This window comes from Xiphophorus hellerii, chromosome 11 (genome assembly GCF_003331165.1).
Source record: "Xiphophorus hellerii strain 12219 chromosome 11, Xiphophorus_hellerii-4.1, whole genome shotgun sequence".
NCBI lineage: Eukaryota > Metazoa > Chordata > Actinopteri > Cyprinodontiformes > Poeciliidae > Xiphophorus > Xiphophorus hellerii.
In genome coordinates this window covers 9288700-9302570 of record NC_045682.1, presented here as the reverse complement: position 1 = coordinate 9302570, position 13871 = coordinate 9288700, and the positions used below count along the sequence as shown (strand labels likewise).

General features: G+C 39.1%; 1 long non-coding RNA gene across 1 annotated transcript; it reads right to left on the bottom strand.

Moving 5' to 3' along the window:
• Positions 1–8668: 8668 nt before the first annotated feature.
• On the bottom strand, positions 8669–13280 carry LOC116728038 (uncharacterized). Its single transcript, XR_004340930.1, has 2 exons — positions 12983–13280; positions 8669–9080 (listed from the first exon to the last, which is right to left on the bottom strand). It is a non-coding gene; the product is annotated as an uncharacterized LOC116728038 (long non-coding RNA).
• Between the last annotated feature and the right edge of the window lie 591 nt (positions 13281–13871).

Here is a 13871-nt window from a genome sequence, read left to right as displayed (position 1 = left end):
GAACTACAGCAAAAGAACTTTCTGTCAGAAAAAAAACAGCTAGACCCAAACAGGAAGTGCAGCATGTCACAAAACACACGAATAAGAAATATGCCTTTCTTCAAAATAAAAGCATACGTTGACCACTAAGTGTCACTATTGGACCAAGGAAAAAGCAGGAAAATACAGTAAAATACAGTATTCCTTTTTCTAATGTCAATTTGGTAGCATAACTTATTTTATCACTCAATTTTAAACAGTTGTAGTAACCTAGGTTGCTACATGGGGGGTAACTATGGCAACCAGTGACAGTTTAAAAGCCCACTGACTCTTTCTGCAGTCACGTTGCGCGCGCATCCGCCGTGTTAATAAAAAATCCATCAGACAAGCCCACTTTGAATATCGAAGGAAACTGTGACATCACAATGTGACATAACAATATAACTCCAAAGGCAGAATTCTGACATCACCAGCGATTATATAAACTCCTCACATCGATCTACTTTCATCACAGCCGTTTAGCAGCCGTTGTTGATACATTTCTCGTGAGAATTTATTTAGCAGTCCGCAGTAAGATTTCAACTTTGTTTGGTTCACATTTCTTTGGAGATTGACAGCAAGTTTAACTTGAAATCTTTACTGAGTTTATAGAGAAGTAATTTTAGCTTAGTACCTGAAACAACCAAAGGTTATAATGGAGTCCAGCCAAAGTAGAGTTGAAGAGGTTGCATCCAACAACATTGTTGACAGGGAAATAGAGCCACCCAAGCGTAACAAGAAGAAGAAGGTGTCCTTTGCAGTCTGGTTAGAGCAGTACGCACCTGAGGAGCTGAAGACTTCTGCTGAAAATATCAAACAGCAGGACGCTTCAGTGGTGATCGAAAATGAATCCATCTCCAAATCACAGGAGACAGTAGATCAAAAAGGGGACAGACCGACACCAGAGAGTGAGTCCAATGAGAAGAACCAGGTACCATTTAAAACCTGGTCGGAGGAACACGTCCCCGTTGACCAGGCGATTTCTGCAGGAAATATTGAAAAACAGAACAATTCACTGATCAGTGAAGAAGAGTCCACCGCTGGAGTGCAGGAGAAAATAGATATAGCAGAGAAGGAACGGCCCTCTAAGTCTAAGGAACAGCCACCAAGGATAAGGCGCAAAAAGATTAAAATGATACCATTTCAAACCTGGTTAGAGAAACATGCCCCTGCTGATCTAAAGATTTCAGATGAAAGTACTGGAATGGAAGATGTTTCACTGGATACCAAACAGGAATCCGTACTGCAGGAGATTCCAGAGAAGGAACAGCCCTCTAAGTCTGGCGCTGAAAATGTTATAAAGCAGGACACTTCTCTGCCTAAAGAAGAAGATGATCAGGAAGATTCCTTAAAGAAGGAGATTTGCAAAGAGGAACCTGTGATTTCTACAACACAGCTGGTCGGCGAAAATAAATCCATCTCCAAATCACAGGAGACAGTGGATCAAAAAGAGGACAGACCGACACCAGAGAGTGAGTCCAATGAGAAGAACCAGGTACCATTTAAAACCCGGTCGGAGGAACACGTCCCCGTTGACCAGGCGATTTCTGCAGAGAGTATTGAAAAGCAGAACAATTCACTGGTCAGTGAAGAAGAGTCCACCGCTGGAGTGCAGGAGACAATAGATATAGCAGAGAAGGAACAGCCCTCTAAGTCTAAGGAACAGCCACCAAGGACAAGGCGCAACAGGAAGAAAATGATACCATTTCAAATCTGGTTAGAGAAACATGCCCCTGCTGATCTAAAGATTTCAGCTGAAAGTACTGGAATGGAAGATGTTTCACTGGATACCAAACAGGAATCCGTGCTGCAGGAGATTCCAGAGAAGGAACAGCCCTCTAAGTCTGGTGCTGAAGATGTTATAAAGCAGGACACTTCTCTGCCTAAAGAAGAAGGTGATCAGGAAGATTCCTTAAAGAAGGAGATTTGCGAAGAGGAACCTGTGATTTCTACAGCACAGCTGGTCGGCGAAAACAAATCCATCTTCAAATTACAGGAGACAGTGGATCAAAAAGAGGACAGACCGACACCAGAGAGTGAGTCCAATGAGAAGAACCAGGTACCATTTAAAACCCGGTCGGAGGAACACGTCCCCGTTGACCAGGCGATTTCTGCAGAGAATATTGAAAAGCAGAACAATTCACTGGTCAGTGAAGAAGATTCCACCGCTGGAGTGCAGAAGACAATAGATATAGCAGAGAAGGAACAGCCCTCTAAGTCTAAGGAACAGCCACCAAGGACAAGGCGCAACAGGAAGAAAATGATACCATTTCAAATCTGGTTAGAGAAACATGCCCCTGCTGATCTAAAGATTTCAGATGAAAGTACTGGAATGGAAGATGTTTCACTGGATACCAAACAGGAATCGATCCCCATACTGCAGGAGATTCCAGAGAAGGAACAGCCCTGTAAGTCTGGTGCTGAAAATGTTATAAAGCAGGACACTTCTCTGCCTAAAGAAGAAGGTGATCAGGAAGATTCCTTAAAGAAGGAGATTTGCGAAGAGGAACCTGTGATTTCTACAACACAGCTGGTCGGCGAAAAGAAATCCATCTCCAAATCCCAGAAGGAAGTGGATCAAAAAGAGAAGAAACAAACATCGAAGACGAAGCGCATCAAGAAGACTCCACTGTTATGGAAATCTTTCCCAGAGTCAGATGCTTGCATAGATCTTACATTTTTTACTGAAAACAATGACATCAATAATGGTCCTCTGCCGGAAAAACAAAATGATCAGGCAACTTTGCCCAGCACCGGAAATAAGACATTTTGGAAGATGCTCCCCAAGTCAGAACCTCTCATAGATGTAAGTTTTTTAGCTGAGAATATTGAAAAACAAAATGTTTCAATACCAGCACCGGAACATGATGAAGCAGCTTCCTTGAAAAAGGAAAGTTACTCCAAGAAGACAGTGATTTCTACAACACAGATAGCCACCAAAAAGGAATCCATCTTCACACCGCAGGAGACGCTCGATCAAAAAGGGGAGAAATATCCATCTACGGTTAAGCCCAAGGACAACATCCAAACAGAGAGTTTAACTGAGGTTCTTGATAATCTAACAGCAGAAAATCTTCAACTAGAGTGTTTACCTGAAATTCAGAATTTGACCCACTCTTCTGAAAACACAAGTCAGGCAAAGTGTACGTGTCTTGTCAAATCTAAGGAGTCTGAATTGGAATATATAGAAGTACAGAAATACTTAATGAATCAGCTTGAGGAGATGTTCAATATAAATCAGAAACTAAACGCTAAACTTAAACAGCAGAAAGATCTGATGAGGAAAAGACTCTCAGAAAGAAAACAAAGCAACAAATCAATGGTTTCTGTTCAAACTCAGACCGATTACCAAGACACCCCAAAGCAGAAAGCAGTCAGTTATCAATCTGCTTCAATACAAACGGAGATGGATGTACAAGAAAACAGCTATCAATTTAAACCAGTCTGTCACACGATTTCAACTCAAACTGAGATGGATGTGTTGGAAACCAGATCTCAATTCAAACCAGATTATCAAACAATTTCAACGCAGACTGAGCTCTTTTTATTGCTAAGAAAACAGCCGTCTGAAATACAAATGAATGGGAATCAGGATCAGCAGACCAAGCTTTTCAAGAGATTTACAGGTAAGAACAGGAGAGAGTCACCAATGAAAGCTGCCTCTGAACAGGAGGCCCTCGGTAATGAAAAGGTTTCTGGAGCAAACAGTGAGAAACAAGACATTTCAGTACCAGAAGTAATTGGGGATCAGACAGCTACCAGCACAAATGATATTCACGCAAATGAAATTGGGAAACCACAGGAAGCGATCGAAGAAGAGACGGTCTCTAAAATTCAACAAAATGGGGACCATCAAGATGAGAAAAAGCCGTCAAAGAAATCTGACCGTAGGAACAAGAGAAAGTCAACAATGAGAGCAGCCTCTGAGCTGGAGACCCTCAATAATTATAAAGTATCTGGAGAAAACAATGAACAACTAGAAGTTTCTATACCAGAAACAGTTGAGGATCAGACAGGCACCATTAAAAACGAGATTCATACAGAAGAAACAGTGATCTCTAAAGTACAGCAGATCACTGAAAAAGAAATGGTCTCTGAGACCCAACAAAATGGGAACCAGCAAGATGAGAAAAAGAAGAAATCTAACCGTAAGAACAAGAGAAAGCCAGCAATGAGAGCAGCCTCTGATTTGAAAGCTATCACTAATGAAAACATTTCTGGAGAACAAAGTGAACAAGAAGTTTCGATACCAGAAATAGTTGGAGATCAGACAGCTACCATCGTAATAGAGATTGATAGAAATGAAGCAGTGACTGGTAAACCACAGCAGATCATTGAAGAAGAATCGGTCTCCACAGCACAAAAAAACTTTGACCAGCAAGATGAGAAAAAGCCATCAAAGCAACCTAAATGTAAGAACAAGAGAAAGTCAGCAATAAAAGCAGCCTCTGAGTCGGAGACCCTCAACACTGATAAAGTATCTGGAGAAAACAGTGAACAACTAGAAGTTTCCATACCAGGAACGGTTGAGGATCAGAAAGCTATACTCAAAAATGAGATTCATATGATTGAAACAGTCATTGCTAAACTTGAGCAGGCAATCAAAGAAGCAACGGTCTCTGAGACCCAACAAAATGGGGACCATCATGATGAGAAAAAGCCAATAAAGAAATCTAAACATAAGAACAAGAGAAAGGCTGCCTCTGAGCTGGAGACCCTCAATAAAGAAAACATTTCTGGAAAAAACATTGAACAAGAAGAAGTTTCTGTACCAGAAACTGTTGGGGATCAGACAGCTGCCATCATAAATGACATTGATATGATTGAAACAGTTATCTCTAGCCCCCAGCAAATCTCAGCAGAACTAATCATCTCCGAAACACAGCAAAATGGGGATAATGAAGAGAAGAAAAGGTCATCAAAGAAATCAAAACGTAAGAACAAGAGAAAATTAGCAATGAAAGCTGATTCTGCATTGAAAGCTGTCAGTAATGAAATAATTTCTGGAGAAAACACAGAACAAGTTTCAATACAGGAAGTAGTTGGGGATCAAACAGTTACCATCATAACAGAGATTCATACGAATGAAACGGTGATTGGTAAACAACAGCAGGTGACGGAAGACGAAACGGTCCCTGAAACACAACGAATTTTGGACCAGCCAGATGAGACAAGGCCATTGATTAAATCTAAATGTGAGAAAAACAGAAAGATGGCAATGAAAATTGAACTGGAAACCATTATAAAACCAACAGAGACAGTCCAAAACATTAAGACACCAAAAATTGATTTTGAAATAATACCAGAGATCCCCCAGACGGCTTTTGAGCAAATACAGACAAAACCTGGCAAGGTTTCAGAAAATGTAACAGGTAAGGTTCCCATAGTTTCCACAGAAGGGGAGAGTGGTCTAATGAAAAATCAGAGTACATCCAATCCACAGATAAAGGTTACAGTAAAAGAAGATGTAATCCAAGCAACATCTCAGGAATTAGACACTCAAGTAGCAGAAGAGTCAGCTGAACAGAACGATATCGCTGAACAAGAAGAGAGCCCCAGAAAAAAGATTTCACTGTGGAAGCGTCTCAAAAAGGCTTTATCTCCGACATCTCTGCGCAAGTTCAAAGACAGATGTAAAGTCCATCCAGCATAGACATCACTTTACGTCTCTAGTATATTAGATTTGAAAGGGAGGTGGGGCCACGTGTGGGTTGGGTGATTGGCGGTAATTGGAAAAAGAGCTACTGTTGTTATTAATTGGACATTTTAATATTAAAAAGCCAGGACTGCACGGTGGGAAACGTCTCCCCGTGTAGGTGTGGGTTCACTCCGGGTGCTCCGGCTTCCCCCACGTTCAACAACATCAGTACTCATGTTCATCCAGTGTAAGATTTTATTTCTAATTCTAAACAGAAAATAAGACAACCACATTTATTAATTAAAGGGAGATTTGGGAAAAAAAATGTAAACAATGTGCAACAGAAAGAGCCTATTAGAAGTCTAAACCTATACAAATTGGGAAAAAATTTAAAAACTATTTATCTTTCTGGGCAAGATATAAATATCTAAATCTAAATTTATCTATATAAATAGATAAAGATAGATAACTCTCTCTATATATATATATATATATGTATATATATATATATATATATATATATATATAAAGATAGATAGATATAGATATATATATATATATAGATAGATATAGATATAGATATATAGATATCTACATATGTAGATATATCTATATATATATAGATATACATGTCTCTGTATAAAGAGTAGAGAGATATGTCTCTCTAAACATATATAAATCTCTCTCTCATATATACATATATATAGTATAGATATATCATATATAGTATAGATATATCTATACTATATATATGTATATATATATATATATCTAAATTGCTCTCTCTATATCTATATCTAAATTTATCCTCTCTACTCTCTCTATATATATATATATATATATATATATATATATATATATATTTATATATGTCTCTCTGTCTATAAATATATATAAATCTATATATATCTACATATGATATCAATCTAAATATCTATAAATCTACCCCTCTCTATATTTATAGGGAGAGATGTAGATATATAGATGTTGATATGTAGACATGGATATAGATATCTCTCTCATATATATGGGCAAGATATAAATATCTAAATCTAAATTTATCTATATAAACAGATAAAGATAGATAAGATAGATATCTATATCTAAATTTCTATATATATATATATATATATATATATATATATATATATATATATCTGTCTATAAATATATATAAATCTATATATATCTACATATGATATCAATCTAAATATCTATAAATCTACCCCTCTCTATATGTAGAGAGTTGTAGATATATACAGTAGATGTAGATATGTAGACATGTATATAGATATCTATATCTATCGATCGATCGATAGATAGATATGTAGATATATGTATATTATATATATAGATATATAGATTAATATATGTCTATGTATAGAGAGTAGAGAGATATGTCTCTCTATACATATATAAATCTCTCATATATTTATACATATATAGTATAGATATATATCTATATAGATATATAGATCTCTCTCTATATGTAAATAGATATAGATATCTATGTACATGTCTACATATCTACATCTATATATATATATATATATATATAGACAGACAGACAGACGGGTTTCCTGATTAAAACACATTTCATTGCTTAGAATCCTGTCATTTGACGCTTGTCCACTAGAGGTCATCAGTGACCTACTCTTAAAGTTTAATTGACCAGAGAAGAAGGTGAATGTCGCTGTTCACCTTCAGAATTAAGAAAGAAAACAAGGTCGGATTAAAAACATCTTTATTTCGCTGATGCGGGAGACATATTTACATGTTTAGAGTGAACAAAGTGTCTAAGCTTTTCACCTATATTCACTTGTTAAAGGAAGCGTCACTCCAACATGAAATATTGTTTATTATTCTGTACTTATCAACCTAACACAAGCCTTGTCATGAGCACCATCTTATTTAATTATATGTAGCATATAGAAATAAACACAATCACAACAAGAGTTTCACATGAAGAAAAGAGAAAAGAAATTTTATATAGTTTCAAACTTAAATAAAATTCATCACACAAACAAATTTTAAGTTTCATATAACTTTTGGCGAGGCGCCAATGTATACGTTTATTTATTTATTTTTATCTGAAAACTGTAGAAAATGTAGGTAGATGCTAATGACTGTAAAAAAAATAAATGAATCTTTTTTATGACGTAGTAAAGGAGAAACATAAAAGCTAAGGAGTGGAGAACTTTGACTGAACATAAGATTTCATCAGAGAGATTGTTTAAAGCCGGTGTACAACAAACAAACATTAGTTAGTTTTTCATCCTTTACCCAGATTCCTTACAACAAAAACAGCCCAGTTAAAATAAAACGTACAATTTGAAAGCAGAGTTCTTTCTCCTCTGGACTAAAGTCCCAATGTTTCCGGATCCTGACAGCAGCTCCGGGCTCTGGCGCTGCTCTCAATGAAAACATCAGCCTGAGATGACGTTTTCTCAGGCTGATCAATAAAGTATTTTCGAATTGAACTGAATTCTAAACGCACGAGGAAGTGAAAAAGGAGTTTATTTAAATAAATAAAATAAAAAAACACCAAAGAAACAGAGTCTGACGTCAGACTTTAGGAAAGTTCTCTCCATCTCCATTGGACACGTTTTTCTCTCTCTTTCCTTTTTACTCTCATCTCCGCGAGACTCAATCATGGGAACTTGTTGGGTGGACTCGTCAGACTTCACCTTCTCACGGCACAAGCCTGGGGTGATGTCATCATCAGAACCCGCGTACCGTCTCCGCGGGGGGCCTCTGTCGCTGTGGGTCACCCCGCTCTGTGCGTGTGTGGCCGGGGGTGATGCAGACGGAGGCCGGGCCCTGTGAGCTGCTGCTCCATATTGTTACAGTTCAAAGGTGGCGGTGTGCTACACCCCCACTTCTCCTAATTCCACCTGCTAATCCATCTGCAGGATTACTGTCTACTGTAATCAGTCATCCTCCATACTGACACACCTCACCTCGCGGTGCAGCCCCTGAGTCATTACACACACATACACTGATACACAAGAATATCTTGCATAAGAAGTTTATTGTGCTTTGGATCATACAAGGAATCCATCACAGTTCTTAGTTGAATGACTGTATCAGGTAGTTTTACCAACCCTTACAGAACATGAAGCACATATTCAGGGTAGAAAAACATGAAAGAAGAAATGCGAGAATCAAAAACAGTGTTAGTAGAGGAACCGGATGTTCATGGAAAACCAGATGGAATGATTTGATGATAGATGCACCACTGAGGAACCTGGACTGGATTCAATCTGCTGCATATGTCGGAGTGATCGATCTGGACTGAGGAATGGCATCATGAGTTCCTTGGAAAACTCAACCAGCGGGAAGAAGAGCGTCTGCCTCGGTGTTAGCACGGTCGCCATATGTTCAGGGCAGCTAAAGCTCTGACCAGGAGAAGTTCCTGAAGAATCTGTCTTATAAAACGTATTTAACAAGAAAGCAGTGGAGGGAGAATAAAACAGAAAATATAACTGAGTCGGAAAACCGGGACACGTGACAAGTAGACTGAAAGGACAAACTCAGGTGGAAAAACACCTGAGTTTAGGTGTAGGCTAGAAAAAAACCTACTATTTTAACAGAAAATCAGCAAAATGAAAGAAAAATCTCTCCTTTCCATAAATTGTGTTAAAAACCTGATCTGACAGTCAGCTGAACGAGTTTTCTTTGTGTTTTACTTAGATGTTATTTCCATTCAACCTCCTCGAGTTCTTCCTTTGAACAACTCGATTCTCATGCAGTTGCAGCTGCAGGCTTCATCTAGAGCCAGATTTATAGCTGCAACATCTCTATTGAGGAAAAGTCTCTTCTCAGCATGATGCTGCCACCACCATGTTTCACTGCTTCATAATTATGCATTACGTAATTATGTCACTCTAAAGTCCCAATGGAAATAAAATATATTGAAGTTTGTCGCTGCACATAATCTGACACGATGTGAAAAATGAAGGGGTGTGAATACTTTTTGGCACCATAAGTCACTCAAGGTCAGTAGTTCTGCGGCTCTCTGTGCTCTGCTGGATTATTGTCTCTTCTTCGGCCTCCTCAGTTTGGATTTTTGATAAGTACTAGTGTGTTTTTAATGTCTTAAATATATTATTTTGTATCAGTGTGTTGTTTGTTTACGCCTGGCAGAGTCTATCTGCTCTTCACCTGCTGACTTCTTCTGTGGTTGCAACCTGATCTTCTCACAGCTCCAGGTTGTCGTTGTACAGATTCTCTAATCGATGCTGTTGCTGCCATATAAAGGACTAAGTGAACTGATTTTAAAAAGCAGCTTTTTTCCTCCCCAAACGGAGGTGGAACGTTTTGGCCGTGAAGTTCCTGTTGTGCAAACAAAAATTTCATTAACCCTTGTATTGAAAAAACTTTTTTTAAATGAATTTATTTATTGAACACCAAAGCATTCTCAGGTTTTTGGACTTTGGGAGGAACCGAAACACAGATGGGAATAACATGCCAGCTCCATGCCTTCATGCAATTAAAAAATGTCAACAACTGTGCCGCCATGCAGCGTTGTGTGAGTCAGTTCAGCTTCTTTATACAGCACCAACTCAAAGCACTTTACAATAATTTAAAAAAAAAAAAGTAAACTCAGTCCCAGTTCCCAAACAATTCAGTAAAATTCAGTTTGTTATTCAAATTGGATCAAAAAGTTGAGCCTCAAATTAGAAATAAAATAGCGGTTATTTAAAAATGACCACATTTCCTACGCATTCCTCCAGAGATATAACTGGATTGTAACAGTTGCAGACCCCTGCGTTAGACTCAAGAGGGACGAATAAATAGAACCACTAATATAACAGTTGTGTGCTTAAATATTATTTTCAGTCAAATCAAAGTCGATTTTAATCTCTATGCTGCCAAAATACATCAGCGTGAAAATATGCTCAAAATGATTTGACTTTAAGAAGTTGTCATCGAATGCAGTGTCAGCTATTGATTGATATTTTAACTGTTTGTCAATGGGTTTTATCAAAATATACTGCCACGACCGAACTTATGGTCTTGATCTTGATGTGACCCAAAATGAAAACGAGTTTGACATTCATGCTTTAGAGTCCTGTAGACTTTGCACACGTCAGATACTGAACGCCTTTCAGTTTCCGTAGAGACGATTTAGGGTTTTAAGGGAACTCTGAATAAACAACATGGCTTAAACAGAAAAGAACAGAGTAATTTAAATGAAGTGATTCCAGACCTCAGCCTTGTTCATATGTGTTGGAGAAAATGAACCGCTCCCAGACTTATATAAACTTGTCATATTTTGTTTCTCGTACTGCTTTCTGGTTTTGCTTTAATAAACTAAAGAATAAAACTCATCTGGTTCTGGTTCTGCTGGAGATTTCTTCCTGTTAAAGGGGAGTTTTTCCTCTCCACTGTCACTGCATGCATGCTTGGTGTGAGGAACTGCTATAAAATTATTGACACGATGCAAGCGACTGGCGCTACGTGTTCATCCAAGAGGAGTGAATGCTGAAAGTCACTGACTCCACGCAGCCCGCTGGGCTTCCGTAGACAGAAAACTTTTTAAAGTAATTTGAATATCAAATTGAGATCACTTCACTGATTCAGAATCGATTGGAAAGAATGTGACATTTTAAAAAAAAGAAATGATTTTATTTATTTTTTTGCCCATTGTCTCGAGACAACATTTGTTGTGAGTTGGACTGATGAGCCCTGAATGAACAGCTCAGTGAACCGGGCTGATGTAGTGAGGATCACCCTGCCTCTGAGGAGGACCAGGCCGGACCGGGCCGGACCGGACCGGACGGAGTCAACCAGAGCCGTTTGCAGACAACGGGAACACGTCGATGTCGGCTGCCGCTGCAGCTTCTCCCCTCGTGGGAGCAAATTTATTGACGGAGGGAAATCTACAGGTCATGTGGAGATTTCTGATGACTCATCAGATTAGACATGCAATGGGACATATTCATCATCATCATCATCATCATCATCATAATCCACTTCATCTCACTTTGGGACTGACTCTCAGTTCTGTCTTAGTTTAAACGCTGGTTGCTGCAGCGGGTCTGACTGGTGCGGCTGGATGGGGGGGTGGAGGGGGGTACTGGCAGGCAGTGGGTGGCACCTGGCTTGTACAGAAGAGATTATTACAGTGTGTGTGCGTGTGTGTGTGTGGGTGTGTGTGAGTGATTGGGGCTGACAGCAGCCTCTGTATTGCTGGCTGGCCTGCAGATTTAGCCGACCTGTTTTAGACGCTCTAATCTGGATTAACTGCAGCAGTGTGTCAGTGGGGACAAGGACCAGAGTCCCCCCTCCCTACACACACACACACACACACGCACGCACCCCCCCCACACACACACACACACACACTCACTCCCTACCCCCACCAGCCTCTGCCCCTTCACCTGCTTTTCCTCCATCCCTCCCTCCTCTCCGGGTGAAGCCTGGTTCTGGTCGTTTTCAGCCCCTCGGTGCCGATCGCACAGTTTGGTCTGAAAAACTGAAATGTTCGGTCGCATCACCCTGATTGAGTCCGTTTGAGCCCAGCTTCATGGGGGGGAAGGGATTAAACCCACTCTGTCCTCTCGACTGCTTCCCCGTTTGCTGTTAGGATCTATCAAGCAGATTTCACTGGTATAGTCAAAGCGCGCAGGGTTTCTTAAACCTTTAGGGTAACTTTTTTTTTCACACTGAAATGAGTCAGATAGTTTAAGTTTTTTGAATCCCATTGCAACAGGTTTCCAGGTACTGTTGGGCCTTGTGTTTACAATCACACATTGTGGTAGGCTGAGGTTAACCAGTTCTCACATTTTAAAGAAATTTAAGCTTAAAACAGTTCATGCTAGAGGAGGGCAGATCCTTCCAAAATATGAATAATATTTATACCAAGTCGATATCAGTATCAGATCGATACAAGCATGATAAGGCTGATATAGTTTTAGATTCCATCTGGAATTTTTTTATTTTTTTTGTATTTAGTTTCTCAAATCGCTCTCGATTTTTGTTGTATTGATTTGCTTTGAAGCAGTAATATTTTGAACTTTGTTTATTTAGAAAAATTGCACACAAATCATCTTAATATGCTACTAAAGTTTTTTACCTATAAACGTTATCTAAACATTGTAAGTTGAAACAAAGTAATTCAGAGAAAACACACCTGGAGGTCAGAACTTTGATGATGAGTCAAACTTTAACAGAAAGTATCGGTATCAGTACCGATACTGATACCGATGTATTTACTTGGTGTCCGATCATTTCCACAACATGCGGTATGGCACACATCTGGTTTGTGCACATACATGGATCTCACACACACAGACACACACACACACACAGTAAACTTACATGAATGTCATATTTTCTCACTCTTCATCAGTTCGCCATCCTGTTCAGTTTTTCCACATCTCCTCCCATCCCCGCATCCTTTTCTTCTCGTCTGGTTTTCTCTCCGGTTCTTCCCGTTCGTTCTCCACTCCAGCCCGTCCGTTTTCCTGGAGCTGCCGTCGTCCTTTCAGCCTCTTTCCTGCTCCACCAACTGAACGGATTGCTCTGTCTTTCCTCTCTTTATCTGGAGATAAGATACTTAGTTTTCAGATAAAGCATATTATGATAAATCAAATGAGCTTTATCGCTTTGGTGCATCTGGGTGTTTGTGTGTGTGTGTGTGTGTGTGTGTGTGTGGGTGGGTGTGGGTGTGTGTGTGTGTGTGCGTGGGTGTGTGTGTGTGTGTGGGTGGGTGTGTGTGGGTGTGTGAGCGTGTGGAGGGGGGAAATTTAGCACGTCCAGCTGTTTTGGAGATCCATATTGGTGGTGAGGTGTGTGTGTGAAGGTTTACTGGATCATTATTTATGCAGATATACGTATAAAATTATTCATGTCGAACGTTTTATCATAGTATTTTATGGTACTATTGTGATAGTGATAAATGTGACCATAAGAACTATTTATTCCCACAAAATCAAATAGTGTTCTTGAAAAACATATCCATTTGAAATACGGTTCTTTAGGACACGAGCCAGAAGTGTGATTTGTATCACTAAACTGCACACAGTAACTGCATTTAATATTTTTTAATATCAAGTATTGATGCTTTCATTGAACAAACCAGTGGAGAAAACTGTGGAAAAAAAATAACAGTGCCGACAATATGTACCGTTTTGGAGTATTTTCTAAACGTGATTTGGAAATTATCGTGGAACTTATTCTTATTACGACAAGAAGCATATCATGATAA